General features: G+C 42.0%; 1 protein-coding gene across 13 annotated transcripts in view; it reads left to right on the top strand.

The window, feature by feature from the left end:
• Positions 1 to 16,085, top strand: part of GRIN1 (glutamate ionotropic receptor NMDA type subunit 1) — a 1,139,664-nt gene that overhangs the window by 333,977 nt on the left and 789,602 nt on the right. The window lies entirely within an intron of this gene.

Here is a 16,085-nt window from a genome sequence, read left to right as displayed (position 1 = left end):
AAGCACCGGCCTAAAGTGTCATTTTTGATGTTTGTGACATCACACGTGGGCAACATCACGGACGTGTTTCACAGTGTGACAATTCTGCCATTTATTTGGGGGGCACAGCAGGGACTTAGTCTGCTTAGGATGCATGGACCGGAATAAGGTGTGATATAAGAAGAGAGTGTTGAAGTAAAATCTGGTATGGAGCAGGTGAAGGTGTATAGTAGGTGATAAATAGGTGGAGATTACCGTGTTGTAAATATATGTGTAAAGTCTGGGTGCGTGAGGGATGGAAGATGTATGCGGGCCATCCGAAGTATATTGTGAGCATGGTTGACCATGATCCTCCTAGTGGGTAGTCCATTGCTCCTGTGTACTGTTGGTAGCCTGGCATGTATTTATTTATTTATTTATTTTTTATTTATAGAGCCGATTGTAAATTGTAGGGGTGTTTACCCAATTCTTCTCAAAACTTTGCTGTGAAAAACAACAACTCAAATTTGACCCATTTTGCTTCCAAATGTTCTCAGCAGGAGAAGTCCCCTTAACACACCTACGATGTTTGGGCTCCTTCGCTACCCAAGGTCATTCAGGCTAATTTGGGGAAAAATATGAATGAACTGCCAAGGAAAAACAAGTGATTGCTTACCTTTTATCATTTATAATGAGCATGGGTTTTACTTGGATTTAAGTGGGCAGAGGCATAGCTAGGAAGAGGCTTGGGAGGGGCAGGCATTGGAGTGCTATAGCCCCGGTGTCTTTTGGTTGTAGCCCTGGATAGAATTTCAGGGGCTACAACCAAAAGACTAGCTAGTCCTCAGTCGTGACAGTTCTGACATTAGCGTAGCCTAGCAATTCCCCATATCACAACTGTTGTGCATGTGTTCTTAAATAGCTTTTTCCATGGATTTAAATGATGTTGATCTTAGCTAAAGGGCAAAAAGATGGGAGGTCGACCCCATGAGCTGAGTTTGAAATAGCCAAGTCATACCCAAGTACAGCGTTTCTTCCTGCTAGTGACTTTTGTAACTACATGCTGGAAGAAGGTGAATGTGAACTGTTTTTGGAATGTTTCTTAGTTTTACTTACCAGGTACAATGTTGCTGGTCCAAGGATAATTCTTATTCGAGCCGAAATGTCATCCTTGGTTTTTCTGATAGTCTAACAATCCCCTGTTTCTTGAAGTGTTTTTTCCAAGCCCGATATGAGCAAGAAAAAAGAGGGGTGAGGCGCGCACTCAAATTCCTGGCCAATATACTACCTGAAAAAAGAAAAAGAATAAATGGGTTAAATCCCAAAGTGTCCAATTCACTGGGTTAGATCCCAATTGTTGCACAAATATTCACAGGGTTAGATCCCAGTCTCTAAGAATTATAGGAGCTGTAGTGAAATAATTTGTTCAATTCAGGTGACCAAGGAAAGACTCCCCTACAGGAGCACACATCTTACCGTTAGCAGGGGGAGGGGGGAAAACCATAGCTATGATTTTCCACCGTAGGGAAAAATGTCCCTGGTGCTGCAGCCTCTGGAGTCCGGATCTCCACAAATTACATGTAAAAAAAGAGGGGTGAGGCGTGCACTCCAATTCCTGGCCAATATACTACCTGAAAAAGGAAAAAGGATAAATGGGTTAAATCCCAAAGTGTCCAATTCACAGAGTTAGATCCCAATTGTTGCAAAAATATTCACAGGGTTAGATCCCAATTGTTGCAAAAATATTCCCTCTTCCACCATTGCAACAAGAGCCAGTCCCTCAACTGACCTCGCCCACCCCCGCCCCAGCCCAAACCGCCGGGTCCCCCACCGAGCAACACTCACCTCCGGCTCCCGGAGGGGGCTGGTGCTGGATGCAGCCGTCTGGCGGACTCCGTGACCGACGTTGCCGGAGGCGGGGGGATTGCCGCCTCTGGGCGAGGATGCCCCGCAAGACACAGAGAGACGCAGAGAGCACCCGTGGAGAAGGGGCCGCCCATTGGGGGCTGCGTGGTGCACCAGAGAGGGGCTCGCTTCTTGCGGCGTTAGTGGAAGTGCCACCCCCACTGACGCTGAGAGCTGAAGCTCCATGGGCTCTGCGTGATCCAGAGCCTCTGCCGTCGATGGCCCCGCTCATGGGGGCGGTGATGGTTAGGGCCCAGATACACGTCACCCCTGTGTGCTCTATCTCCAGCGCAGAGATGGACCTGGAGACGAGTGAACACACGATTCTTCCTGTCTCAGACCAAATTACAGAGGAAAATAAAACTTTAAATCTTAAAAAAAGATTTAGACACACGGGAGACTCCAATGAGCGTGCAGACCAAACATCATAGACTGCTACGAAAACAGCAAAACCGCTTTTCCACCGACGCAAAACAAGAAAAACTGTGACCCATAAAGCCAATGGCCATCTGGCACTAACAAAAAAAAAAAAGGTGCAGAAATTGTTCATCCACCATTTAAACTTTTGTCAGATTATTTTAGCAAACATTCAAGGGCAATTCAGGCCCGCTGTGAGGAACTCACAGACGCGGAGATGCTCGACGTTGCGGAAGAACACACACCACCCCATAAACATCGCAAAATCCTTACAGCAACCCGGAAACTTTTATCTCCCAGACCTTATGTTCTGGGACCCCAAACATTGCTAAAAGACAAGACAAGATGGTAATTTAACAGAGTACCATCTGCCTCGGGTTTGGGTCAAACAAATTTCTTGCAGACTGCAGAAAAAGATCTTCAAATGACAACTCCCTCGATACCTCTTCCAATGCCTCCACTGGAAAATCCAGATCTTGATGAACCTAGATTCCCAAGAGATCTTGAGAATCCAGACTTCCTGACCAACCCAGTGGACTTACAAGTTGAAGATCCTCAGAAGACTCCACTGTGTGATGGAAATAACCAAAAGGAAGCAATTCGACCTACAAAGGTACAGGTACCAGTGTTTTCTGCAAAACAGCATGAAATTATACTACCCGGAAAGTATCAGGTCCTGAAGTTAACTTCAGTAGAAGAGGTTCAGAACACAACCATTGAGGAGGATATCTTCATCGATTCGATTAAAGAGAGCTCTAAACTCAGTAGTAGGCCTGATCGACTTCAGTCAACCTCTTACTCCCCTGTGACTGAGTACTTGCCAAAGACAAACACCTTAAACCGAAGAACCTCCTCTGAAAAGTTACCTATGCCTAGACGCTTGAACTCCAGTCAACATCACTCATCTCGTAGATCTCTAGTGGACTCACCAAGCTCAATTTATGAACATGAGAGAATTTCTACACATTTGAGCCAATCTTCACCAACTAAGGCTATGCCAAAACTTATTGACTCAGGTTTGAATAGGGAAACACCATCTAAGAAGCCAGACATATGTACCCTGATGTCAGCAATAACAATTGGCCTAAATCCATTCATCAAGCTATACGAGTCAATAAGCGAGGTGCGGAAGGATCACCCATCTATACAAGCAATGATGTTAACCAAACTCATTTTTCTGCAAGGGCACATTATGACCAAGGACCTAAAAGCTAACCTAGTCCCCATACCCACGGACAATTATTCATCTTTGGCTTCTATCCAACAAACACCATTGTTAGCCTCTAACAACCAGCCAAGAATGAACAAAACATACAAGTCTGAGGGCTCACAAACTCTCCCCTTTATAGACTTGACAACAACTATGAGTTCACCTGTAACAAATAAACTACCCGTTAATCATACGATGAACGCAAACTCAATATTAAGCGATAAACCTTGTTTAGAATCAATTTCTCAACCGACAGAGGCAATAAAAACTAACAAGATGACTTTACTTCCTCTCTTAAAAGCTCCAAGAGAAAATCTGCCTCAACTTACAACTATTACCAAAAATCAACTGTTACAAAAGAAGGGGAATGTAGAACAAGCACTTCACCGATCTCCACTGAAGACTTCCTAAGAGACACAGAGATGATGAACATCACCCTGCATCCATCTGACCTCTCACAATTATCTTCTCAAGACTTTAACGCCCCGCAAGAGTTGAAAGAAATAATTTCTTACTCTCTTCAACCAACAACGGAAGGAGTGTCCCCAGATTCACCACCTTTTTTTACCCTTAAAGAAAGGCGTCATTTCATAACTCAAAAGCAAATTCGAAAGCCTTCAACAAGAGAAAAAGCTCCAGTTGAACCAGCCAAGTTACAACAACCTTTACACAGTAAACCAGATGAAAACTCGAAACACAAAAGACTGCGATCCTCAGACCTTGAACCCAAAGAACTCATAGCCAAGGGCTCTCACTCAAAACCAGACAAACCTAGTCACAAACAGCAAAGAATTTCAACTAATGACGCCAAAGGTACCCACTATAGGTCAAGACCCGAAGCTCAACGCCTGAAATCGTCCCACGACAATCAAATCAAATGGATATTGAAATTAGAACAGATACCAGGCAACCGAGATGATGTCATTTTGAATAGAAGAACTGTTGTCGAATTATTTCAATATATTCCATCACTTCGTGGGCTAAGGTCATCTGATCTGAAAATCGTCGACCCAAGTCATCATCACCAGAAGCCGGTATCTCATTTATATATCACTTCATCAACAGTGAATAATTTACTGAGAGCCGCCACAGAGGATCTATTAAGACTGGGATATGACCTAATCAAGTCCACTAGAAAGATCAGACATTCTTTATGTAAGGTTCAGCATTCTGATCCGTCAATAGAGAATTGGATGTTTCATCGAAAAAGTTATTTTCTAGGACATCCAAAGAAGACCAATAACCAAGCTGAACCTGTGTCATCCAGGTCCATCACAGTCTCCAAAGACCGTTGAGTGCAATCTGAATTAGATGCCCCCAACGATGTTGGGGCCTCTATGACATCCTGCCAAACACAAGCTAATCCTAATACCATCTCCACCTCGAAGGAAATTGCAGGAAAAATTTCATCGACAAATATTCAACCTCATGATGTACCTAAAAAATCTTTCTTGGGAGTAAAAAGGCTAGTTCAGAACGATTCTCAATCATTAACGTCTAATAACGAAAATAAGCAAACACTTCAATCTATGTGGTCATGGCTTCCAAAAGCTCTAACTTTCCAACGACAAAGATAGCCACTCAAGTCATCACAACATCAACCTGAGACAGTCATGCAACTGGAGAAGAAACAACCAACGATCAGAATGTGCTCATGGAACACCAGAGGGTATCAACACTTAACCATGCCAGGAGATATCCATCTGGGTGATTGTGACATCATATGCCTGCAAGAGACATGGCTCTTGGAAACTCCGTCTTAGGATGGCTATGAAGTTAGTGCCTCACCAGCAAAAAAAGGAATTGACGGTCGACCGACTTCGGGTCTCTTGATAGCGATCCGAATTGGAAGCGGCATCACCTTAGCTCACAAACTGACGGAAAATCAACTGATGTTATCGGTAAAGCTTAACTGGTCGAGAACTATTGAGAAGGGCAAGACAAAGATGACAACAGAGCCCATTATAATTATCAATGTTTATTGGAACCCCGTCGCAATTGAAACAAAGAAATTTCTCTCCATGCTGGAGCAAGAAATTGATGAAGCACGGGCTACCCACCAGGCAGATTTGGAGACTTGAACGCCCAGCAACAGAAAAAAGGAGGCGAAAATAACATAACGTCTGCTAAGAAGACACAGTCTGAACTGCGGGTGTCCCACTGGCTGAAACTGATGAAGTCTAGAGGCCTCCTTAACCTTGACTCAGTTCTCCCAAACCCGAGTCGTATTCCATCTTGGGAAAGACAAGATTCTAGCTAAACGATTGACTATATCTTTATGTCACAACCTTTTCTCCAAACACTTCTAACTTTCGAAGTAGTTAAGACTTTGGCCAGTGATCATAATCTTCTTCAAACAACTTGGGCCTCAATAAATCCCACATATGAGAAAATATCTGTTCGTCTAGAACCTAACACTCAAGGGACAAGGCAAAAATTAACAGAAGGAGCAATAATAACCTTGACAGTGAAATACAACGACCTGACCGAGAACGAAGATCGAACTCGAGTTGATTGTACTCCCTTGTTAACAGCCTATAAAGTCCAGTCGCGGAAGCCGAAACACCACGATAAACAAGTAAAACATGTGTTTGACAAGCAGGTGGTAGACCGAAAGTGTGAACTAAGGAAGTCCATGAGGCAGGCCAAGAAATTAGATCCGAGTTCCGCCTTTATAGCTTCCTCTGAGGCCAAAAAAGCGTATACTCTATAACTGGGAGTTGGCCTACCCTCTATGATTCAAGAACATGCAAAGACATTTCAATGCAAACCGGTTTTAAACCCTTTTGGAAGCCCATCCTCATGGGGCAACCATCATTAGAAACAAACATTTGCTGCTAATGAACACATGTCACTTAGTTTTTGAAATTATCAGCTTTTTATTATTAATTCGCTGATGCTTTTTCTTTTGCAAAATATTTAAGTGTTATTATCTGCATAACAATTCATAATAACCATAGTCCTGAACAAACACATAATTACATCTAAAATACAGTGAAAAAACTGTTGATAGGTGTCCAAAGCGTAAACAAAACGCTAGTACATTTCCCCAAAAACTTCCTAGTAAGTGAAGGAATACGTCTGGATAAGATGTTAGAGGTATAGGTGCAGCATTAGGAAAGGCCCATGGAACGCTGGGGCTGGGTGCTGCTGACATTTCGGCTGAAAAGATGTGTAAGCCTTCCTCTAGGGCCAAAAAAGTCAGGGAACTCACTGCTCGTGCTGGGAGTAGGAGTGGATGAACAGGAAAGGTCTCATCGCTGGGCAGGAGTGGAAACTGGAGTCACCACTTTCGAGCAAGTAAATAGGAAAGATGCCAGATCATGGACGTGGGGCCCGTTGGAAGGAGGCGTGGGCCCTCTGGCCCCTGGAGCAAGGTCCGGCTAGGCAAGAGGTGTGTCGAACCTGAGGGTAGTTACAGAGAAAGGGCCCAATGGGCCCAATGCTGGAGGAGGGCTAGAGGAAAGCAAGATTGCCTCAGGGCTAGTCATCAAGGCTGAATGACAGGCAAAAGTTTAGTAAAGCTCGCCCTGCAGGAGTCTGGGCAAGCTGGATCAGGACCGGCGTCTAAAAATGGCGTATAAAGCATGGCTGCGAGCTCATCTAAGCATTTTATACCAACACGATGCAGAAAGCATTCTCACAGCCATAAACGGCAATCATGCCAAAGACCTTTGGTCCTTGCTCCGCTCTACTTCTGTTGGTTCCTTACCTTCTTTACAGAACGGAATTGGAGAACGAACCTGGGAGAACTACTTCACTAATCTTTTCTTATCACCTGCCACGAGACCTCAGATTCCGGGAGACCGGACTCACCCTGGATACGCCTAGACAACAAGGCTGACATTTTTGACTTAATTAAAAAACTAAAGTCCTCAAGGGCGCCAGGTCCTGATGGCATATCGAATCTTGATCTGAAAACCCATCCCGAAGCATGGACTTGCCTATTAAATAAGATCTTTGGTCGTTGTGCAGATTCAAGACCAATTCCACCTTCTTGGACTACGGCAAATGTTATTTCCATCTACAAAAAGGGTAACAGGGCTGAGCCTACTAACTATCACCCTATTGCCCTCTTAGACCAGATAGGCAAAGTATTTGCTTCTTTACTTCTTCGCCACTTTACAACCTGGGCCTCAACCGCTGCTTGCCAAGATCACCTGCAAACAGGATTCAAAAAGAATATGGGCACAGATGCAAACATACTTGCCTTGAGCATCCTAAAAAGTAGTTTTAGCAGGAAGCCCTAGACTCTTCGTGGTTTTTGTGGACCTCTCCCAGGCTTTCAATCGAGTAGACAGAACTAGACTATGGGCGAAACTATCTCTCTGGAATTGTCCGAGCAACATCTTGGAGCCAATACGAGCTCTATATACTAACACCTCAATATGCATCCGCACAGACCATCGAGGGTCCCTCTCGGCAAAAATCAACACAGCCAGAGGAGTGAAGCAGGGCTGTCCTTTGGCTCCAGTCCTGTTTTGGACTTACTTGGGCGATTTCCAGGAAACAGAAAAATCAGTACGTTAATTTCCCCCCAAAATTGGGGGTGAGAAGATCAGTCGCTTACTATATGCAGATGACCTAATCCTCATCGACTCTAAACCAATAGGTCTACAGCACCAACTGAATAATCTTCAACTGTATATGGCAGAGAACAATCTGGACATCAACGAAGGAAAAACTAAAAAGATGATATTTGAAAAAACCATCACGGAAAAGGACAAAGTGATCCTTCCTTTGGGCGCAACCGCAGTGGAAAGAGTAAGCGACTTTAAATATCTAGGGGTAACCCTCGATAGTTCTGGGAAAGAAAAAGCCATGCAAAGTGTTCTACTCGACAAGTCAAAAAAACTCACTGCGCAAGGCAAAGCTATTGACATCAAGTATGGGCGTTTCTCGACTATTCCGGTTCGTGATTTTTATTAAAAAAAGGTGATCCCGGTTCTAATCTATGGTGTGGATGCCATGCCTAACTTACCGATAGACCTTTGGCCAAAGGTGGAAGCTTTCTTTTGGAGAACGGTGTTAGGCCTTCCTAAATCTAGTCCTCTCGCCTCGATGAGACATGAATTTAGCCTTACATCGCTTAAGACCTCCGTCATCTGTCGCCGGCTTATGCTATACAGGAAATGCAGATTGTCAGAGACCTCCCATGTTTACAAACTGATTAATCAAGAAATGTCAGGTTCCTCATGTGTCATGTTGACTAAGTGGAAGATGGAAAATCTGGCTTTTCTAGCGGATGCAGAAAGTACGGAGGAAGAACTTATAAATAACCCAGTAAAAACCATAAAAAAGATAAAAGAACTAGATTGGTTATCAACACTGGAAATTGCTAACAAAAACAAACTCACTATGCCTCAGACTTTCAAAAAACTGGACGTCTTACAGAACTACATCAAACTATTCCCAAGCAGATGGGCATGCAACACCTTCATGAGAATTAGGTGGAACCTATTTGAAACTAAAGAAATCTTGGCCATTAGACAGCTAGCAGCAACAAATTTGTGCCGCCTTTGTAGTCATCCTTCAACGAAAGAAACCATTTGACACCTGATCCTGAAATGTTCAGAGACACACAGTCTCCCCCTTAAATATCTGCTTGGCACTTTATCGAGGTTCTCTCTTATGGATGAAGAACTGTGCTGGAAAAAACTGATAGGTGGAGATAGAACATCATGGGTACTGGCGACGGTCAACATCATGCAATATATAGTCAAGGAGCTGTTTTCCCAAATATCTGTTACACTCTAGTTAGATAAAAGAATTTTCTCTCTGGAACAAAGAATTGTTGTAAACCCAAAGAAGAGCCTGTTAAACGCTGAGAATTCCGCGGCCTTTAAAATAAACAGACTCATGACGTTCTACTTGATTAACAAACAAATGAATTGTTAAATTTTCATCCTTGGTTTCTTCTTTTCGGTTTTGTAAAAATCTATCTTTAGATTATATACAAATAAAAAAAAAATTAAAAAAGAACATTGATAGGCTCTTTTACAATGTCTGTAGGGATCCTTTGGCCAAGCCTTTGTTGACTAAGAGCAGAAGCAAAGAGTTCCCGTGTTCCCTTCCCATCCAGTTTGGGATGGGATCCTTAGGGTATTGCTAGGGTTAAAATGCTAACTATTTTTACAATGATTTCAAGCTTTTGGTGATTATACCTTAATTGAGAATGAACCTAGCTTGACCTTGGATGATTGCTAATTTGATGCAATATCAAAATGCTCAATCACTGGGATATGATTTTCCTTACAGATGAAGTACTCTCCCAAATGTTTGGTGATACTGCATGGCGAATGCTTCATATGTGGAGAGTTAATCCTGAAGGAGTTTCTTGCCTCTTTGATCTACTTAATTAGAAGCACTACCTTAGTTTAATAAACAGGCCTTTTAGCACTTCCGTATAAAAGGTTTTGTGCATTATCTTGGTCAGTTCACATGGAGGATCAAATCACTATATCACTATTTCCTATTTTCTTGCTATGGCATTCACAGTTGTTTCATCTATAAGAGGTTGAGCAAAAACACAGGGCACAGCTATGATTTAACAAAAGAATATTAGGATATTTTAGAGTAACCTTTATAGAATTAGAGATGATTTGAGGTGCGGGGGAGAAAAGACTCAACCTTGGCAACTAGGTTGGGAAAATGGAGGACAAAAAGTGGTTGTTCCTAAAGAATTTAGGAACTCCCGCCCCCTGCACACTGTCTGATATCTGCAAAGCAGATCAATAACTTTCGCGTTTTTTTGTTTTACTAATATTTCATAACACACAGTTCAATAGACAATTAAATAGGTGGAGCAGTCACAATGAATAACAAGCTCACAAAATGTATATAGACAACAAATATGATATTTATTGTACAATATCTCTGGGCCCGACGCGTTTCGAGTATAAACTCTTCTTCAGCGGCAAAAACATATTTCACAATTCATAATTCAATTTCTAGAAAAAAGTAGAGAAGGGGACAACTTAGTATTTTGCATATAATTCAATTATTCATACAAACTTTCAAAACATTAAATCATAGATGTAGTTTGAAACATTGTCAAGAGATGTCTGGAATAGTACCTAGTAGCTCGGTTTAGTATAAGCCCAGTCAGATAAGTAGTATCTCTAACCAACACGAAAAAGGATATATAATTTGTGGGAAAATGACAAGCTACTCTATTTAAAAAAAAAAAAGTTAAAAAATTAAATAAATTATATACAATTATGGCATAATCCATGCATATAGGTAGTGTGCCACTTACCAACTATGGAGTAGGCATAGTTGAAAAAACATATACGATGTCCATGGATAGCAGGTGCTTTAGAGAGGTAGCGTGTGTATCCACACTAAGTAAGAAATGTGAAAAGTCAATAGTATACTTAAGATGTAAGTATAGGTAGAAGTAACGGTAACTGAGTTTCATCAACACTTACAATAGTTTCCCAAAAGGATTCCGGCTAGCGGTACGTGGACTGAGTCAAGAGGGACAAGCAGTTTGCGCTAGTACATAGATCTGTATAGTAGTAAAAGGAAAAAGTAGGAGGAGGTAAATAATAGTAAAAAAGTTCCAGGTCTCGAGAGTGTCAGTGGACCCATAGATCACTTACTAGATACAGTGTGAATCCTTCAGCGAGCGAATCATGGCGAACCTCATCCCGAACAAAGAGGATGTTATTTGTTCATGATTCTGCTCTTATGTACTGAAAGTACTGCTGACGTATGAATGAGCATGCGTGGTAGCAGAGCGATCGCTACGCATGCGTTTGCAACACGTTGCAGGTAATTGGTGCGCGTCATGTGTCTGACGACACGGAAAACCGGTGTCAGAACAACATGAAAACAAAGGAAAGCGCGCATGCGCGAGACTAGTGAGCGGCTAAAATTGCCTGAAAGTGGCTGTATATTTTGTAGTAGGCAAGTAATTGGCCATGAGCCATGAGGAGTAATGAAAATTTAGAAAAGAAGAACGCGGACCAGACAAAGTGGTTTTTGAAAGATAAGATGGATAAGTCAGACCGTCCTCTGCTAGTCAGTACCTCATTCAGTACATTGATATAGTTCAACACAAATGATATTACAGGCATTGATATAATGTACATTCAGCTCCATATTTTGCAGAATTTACCATCAGAATGATGACATACATTGGGTAATAATATGGCATAGTTTTTCAAAAGGTGACTTCACAATCATTTGAGCACCCCAAAACTTAAAGAAAGAGGATGTTGCGGTTTCAAAACAATCCTTAATAGCATATATATTTCTTTGAACAATTACATTTCAACCATATGTACACATGTAAACACAATGAGACCACCTTGATGGATAATTCACAGGTAACAGAGTACATTTATAAAAAATATGGGGATTTTAACCAAGCTATGGTCAGTATGGTTTAATGTAACTAGAGTAGTTGAGGTGAAGGGTATGGTCCTCATAAATAGGGGCCGAGGTAGCAGTCCTCGTTCATGCCAAGAGGGGCAAGTGAATCAAGACAGTGTATCCAATGGAGTTCTCTCTGGGATAGTAGTTTTTGTAAGTCCCCACCTCTGGAAAGTGGATGTATTATTTCGAGTATTACCATTCTCATTTGTGCCACTGTGTGTTGATGATCTCTGAAATGTCTATACACCGGGGATTTGATATTTTAAGTGCAGATATTTGACTTGTGTTCAGTCCAACGTTCCTTGGCTTTCCTGGTAGATTTCCCTACGTAGTATTTTCCACAGGGACAACGCAAAGCATAAATAAAGTTTTTTGTATCACAAGTTGCAAATTTTTTTAGTGGAATTTTCTTCTCAGTGTTTCCATGTCGAATGTGGTCTCCTTTAATCACATTTGAACAGTGTTGGCAATTTAGGCACGGGTAAGTTCCCTTTATAGGTTTGGACAAAAAGGTTTGGTTGTCTGTTTTACGTTTTTCTGCTCTGATCAGACTGTCACGAAAGTTTTTGCCCCTCTTGTACGCAAGCATCGGGGGTTCCGGAAAAAGTCGGTTCAGTAGCGGGTCTGTTTTGATTATATCCCAATTCTTGTGGATTATCCGTTTGACCTGAAAACTCTGGGTAGAGTACTTTAATGAATGAATAAGATTCCTGTTTTCATTTTTGGTCTTTGGATCCAGTAGGTCTTCACGACTTTGCGCTTCTGTTCTGAGTATTGCTTTATTGATCAAATTTTCTGGAAATCTTCTGTCTTTGAACCTTGCCTTCATAATGGAATATTCGTCCTGTAGTCTGTCAACCTCTGAAGTTATTCGCTTGACCCTGAGAAGTTGACTGTACGGTAAATTTTCTTTCAGGTGTTTTGGATGAAAGCTTTGAAAATGTAAGGTGCTGTTCACATCAGTGGGTTTCCTGTATAACGGTGTTCTGAGTCCTGTGTTAGTTATTTCAATAGTGACATCCAAGAAATTTACATTAGGTTTACCAATGTCCATTGTGAACTGGATTCTCTGTGACTGGTGAACCTCTATGGGGTCATCAGTCGCACCTTCCTATGCAAATGTTTTCATGTATTATTTTGAGCATACCCATATTCTAAACAAAACCAGGTGGAAAGACAAGATCAAAAGTTGGTATAGATATATCGACGATATCTTTGGAATCTGGAGAGGCACCGAGGATGAACTCAACACCTTTTGGGAATACCTTAACAAATGCAATGAGAGAATCCAGTTCACAATGTACATTGGCAAACCTAATGTAAATTTCTTGTGCCCTTCAGTTCCATCATTATTGGGCCTCATTACGAGGACGGAGGTAACCCGCGGTTGCCGCCGTGCTTGTAAAATGGAATCGGACATCCGGCCTCCCGCTGCCACCGGGACGTTACAAGCCCCAGCGGAGCGGGAAGTCAGGTGATGGATTTGGTAAGTACCATTCCCGTGGAGTCCAGCACTGGCATCATTTTTAAAGGTGCTGGTGCTTCCAGGACAACTCTGCTTTCCAGGGCCGTTGCACTGGGCAGGTCAGACCTACCGGCACCCATATTTCCGGATCGGCTGACTTGTAATGAGGCCCATTGTCTTCCAGTTGGAATGAGGAACTTCTAGAAGGTTTCCGAAATAGAGATATGCAAATGGTGTGGGAGCCCCTCTACCAAGAATGAACATGGCCAAATATCATGTTTACTGGGTAGGTTCCCATTTGGGAGGGCCTACAACCACATTTTAGCTCACTGTACCTTTCACAGAAGAGAAACAGCATTTTGCACATCAGTCTGGTCCCACCTACTTAGGCAGTCCAGCACCGAAATGCTAGGTAATTTTCGTCTAAACAAAAGTACCAAAAGCAACCCTAGACACGTGTTTCGGTCTAGTCAGGCCTCATCAGTGAGGTGAAGTTCTGCATCTCTATGCACAGTGAGCAAGGGGTCTGCATCTGGTTATTTGGCTGTGTTCGTTCAGAATAGAGGGGCTCCCATATCGTTGTATATATGTTTAGGGACTTGGGAAATCCAGAGAACAGGTTATTTGGCTACATTTGTTTTCAGTAGAGGGGCTCCCAGACCTATGTATATATGTTTCCAAAATAGGGGATTGCGAAAGTTAGAGATCAGGGAGAAACAATTGCTGAGAGAAAGTAGTAATCACAACTGAAGGCAATGACAGCTAGGATTTGTGCCTGACCATAGAAGTATGAGAATGTGCGGTTGTTGTCTCTCTGACTCAAAGCAGTAGGTTTATTTAGCCGCATCTGTCCGGTAAGATGCAACTTTCACTTGGCTGTAGGGTTTCAACAGTGGTCTTAGTAGAGCAGCATTTCACTTGTCTTCGAGGACTGACCAACCCATATAGGTGAGCAGGCATTGAGAAAGAAACGTCTCTGTTCCTGGGTTTCATGTGCCACCAATATGAGGCTTCACAGGGCCTTTGCAAAGGGAGGGGAAATGTTGGAGCCATAGTTACTTTAAAGTAATATACATTCTAAAACTAGATTTGCTTTTTGTCTTTGTTAGTTGCAGTATGTAATTGCTTATGACATCATATACAACGTTTGTTGTCTAAACATTGTAAATGACAGCAGTATCGCAGTTAGTGGAAAGGCAAAGTACAGAATCTTATTGCGAGGTTTCTTTTTCTTTATGAAACAGGAAGCTAGCTAGCTAGGTGCTAGGGTCTAAAGGCCTTTTCAGTCTTTTTTACTCATGGTGTGTTGGTTAGTGATGTCTTTTGGGCAAGTGTGTTTCAAAGAAAGCCCCCCAAGGGGGTGTTAAATGTACTTTCTTTGTCTTGGAATATGCATGCTGCTTTCTCTAGAGTGGCATGTTCTGTAGTTTCAGTTAGCCTAGTGTCTACTTGGAAGTGAAAACTAGCTGTACATTGTTTTGAGGCATTTGTTTTGTGACCGCAAGACTTTTCTTGAGCCACAGTCTCATATGTCTTGTTACGTTTTCCATTTGTCTATGGGGAAGGTTATTTAGTATTATAATTTCCTTCGACAGGTTGATTTCCATGTTCCAAACTAAGGAGATACATTCTTGAATCTATTGCTACCATCACTTTATGTTTTTGCTGCTGTACAGAATGCGGGCGAGATTAGCCGGAGGCATCTTGCATCTCTATCAATTGTTGCTGTGGATAAATGAAGAGCATGTATTTTATGTGTGTAGAAGTATTTTTTGTGTTGTGCATATGCAGTCCTCATGTTAAAATGTACGTTGTACAAGTCGATTAGTACGATTTTGCAAGTCCTGTTTGTCAGTGTTATATCAAGTTCTTGCTCCCAATATCCTTTGTTTTGTCAAAAATATGTATATCTGGATGGATGATGCATTTGTATGTGCCAGCCGCGTAAGCGTTTAATAGCTTTAATTTGACCATCTCAGCCATGTTCTTTGTTTAGTAATCCAATAACAGAGTTAATGCTGGACTTAGGCAATTCTGAAAGATTGGCTTTTGAGAGCCAGTAGATTTCCTTGAGATCGGAATCATGCTGGATTTGCTTCAGTTTACTTTGTAACTTGAGAGAGATCCATGGTCTTTGATTAGTTTTAATAGGCGTAGTATTGAGGTTTATAGTTTCTCAATGGTTAGAAGCATATTGTCCACAAATAGGAGTGATTTCAGTTCTAGGTATTTGGCCTTTATGCTTGCAATATTTAGGACTGCCCTGGTCCCCATAAGCAAGGTTTCCAACATGAGGTTGAACAAGTGTGGTGAGAAGTGGCCACCTTGCTTGCTGCCTGACTTTTCACCCGTCCAGACAAGAGGAGGTTTGTGCTTATTATTGAATGATTCACTCTGTATAAAGCTTTCACTGCATTCCAGAAAGTGTCTCCAATGTTCATCTGTTCTTGGATCGCTAACAGAAAGTTCCTCAAAACCATGTCAAATGCCTCTCCCACATCAAGGCTGATGGTAATTCTTTCATCTTTGCTATGAAGAGACATTTCGTTTGGGTCAAGGACGTATCAGATGTTCTGCAGTCCCGGACAGCTTTTTTATGAACATTGTTTGATCTAGGTCTATTAGTGCTGTGATTATCAAGTTGAGGCAAATCACCCAGATCTTTTTTTAGCATCTTATAGTCTGCATGTATTAGCAATAGTCATCAGTATCTACAATATTCTTGTGGGTCTTGGCTGGGTTTTCAGA

The sequence above is a fragment of the Ambystoma mexicanum genome, chromosome 8 (assembly GCF_040938575.1).
Source record: "Ambystoma mexicanum isolate Mex_15411 chromosome 8, UKY_AmexF1_1, whole genome shotgun sequence".
In the NCBI taxonomy this organism is placed as follows: domain Eukaryota; kingdom Metazoa; phylum Chordata; class Amphibia; order Caudata; family Ambystomatidae; genus Ambystoma; species Ambystoma mexicanum.
Note: the sequence above shows the minus strand (reverse complement) of the source record. Positions and strands in the feature narration are given on the sequence as shown.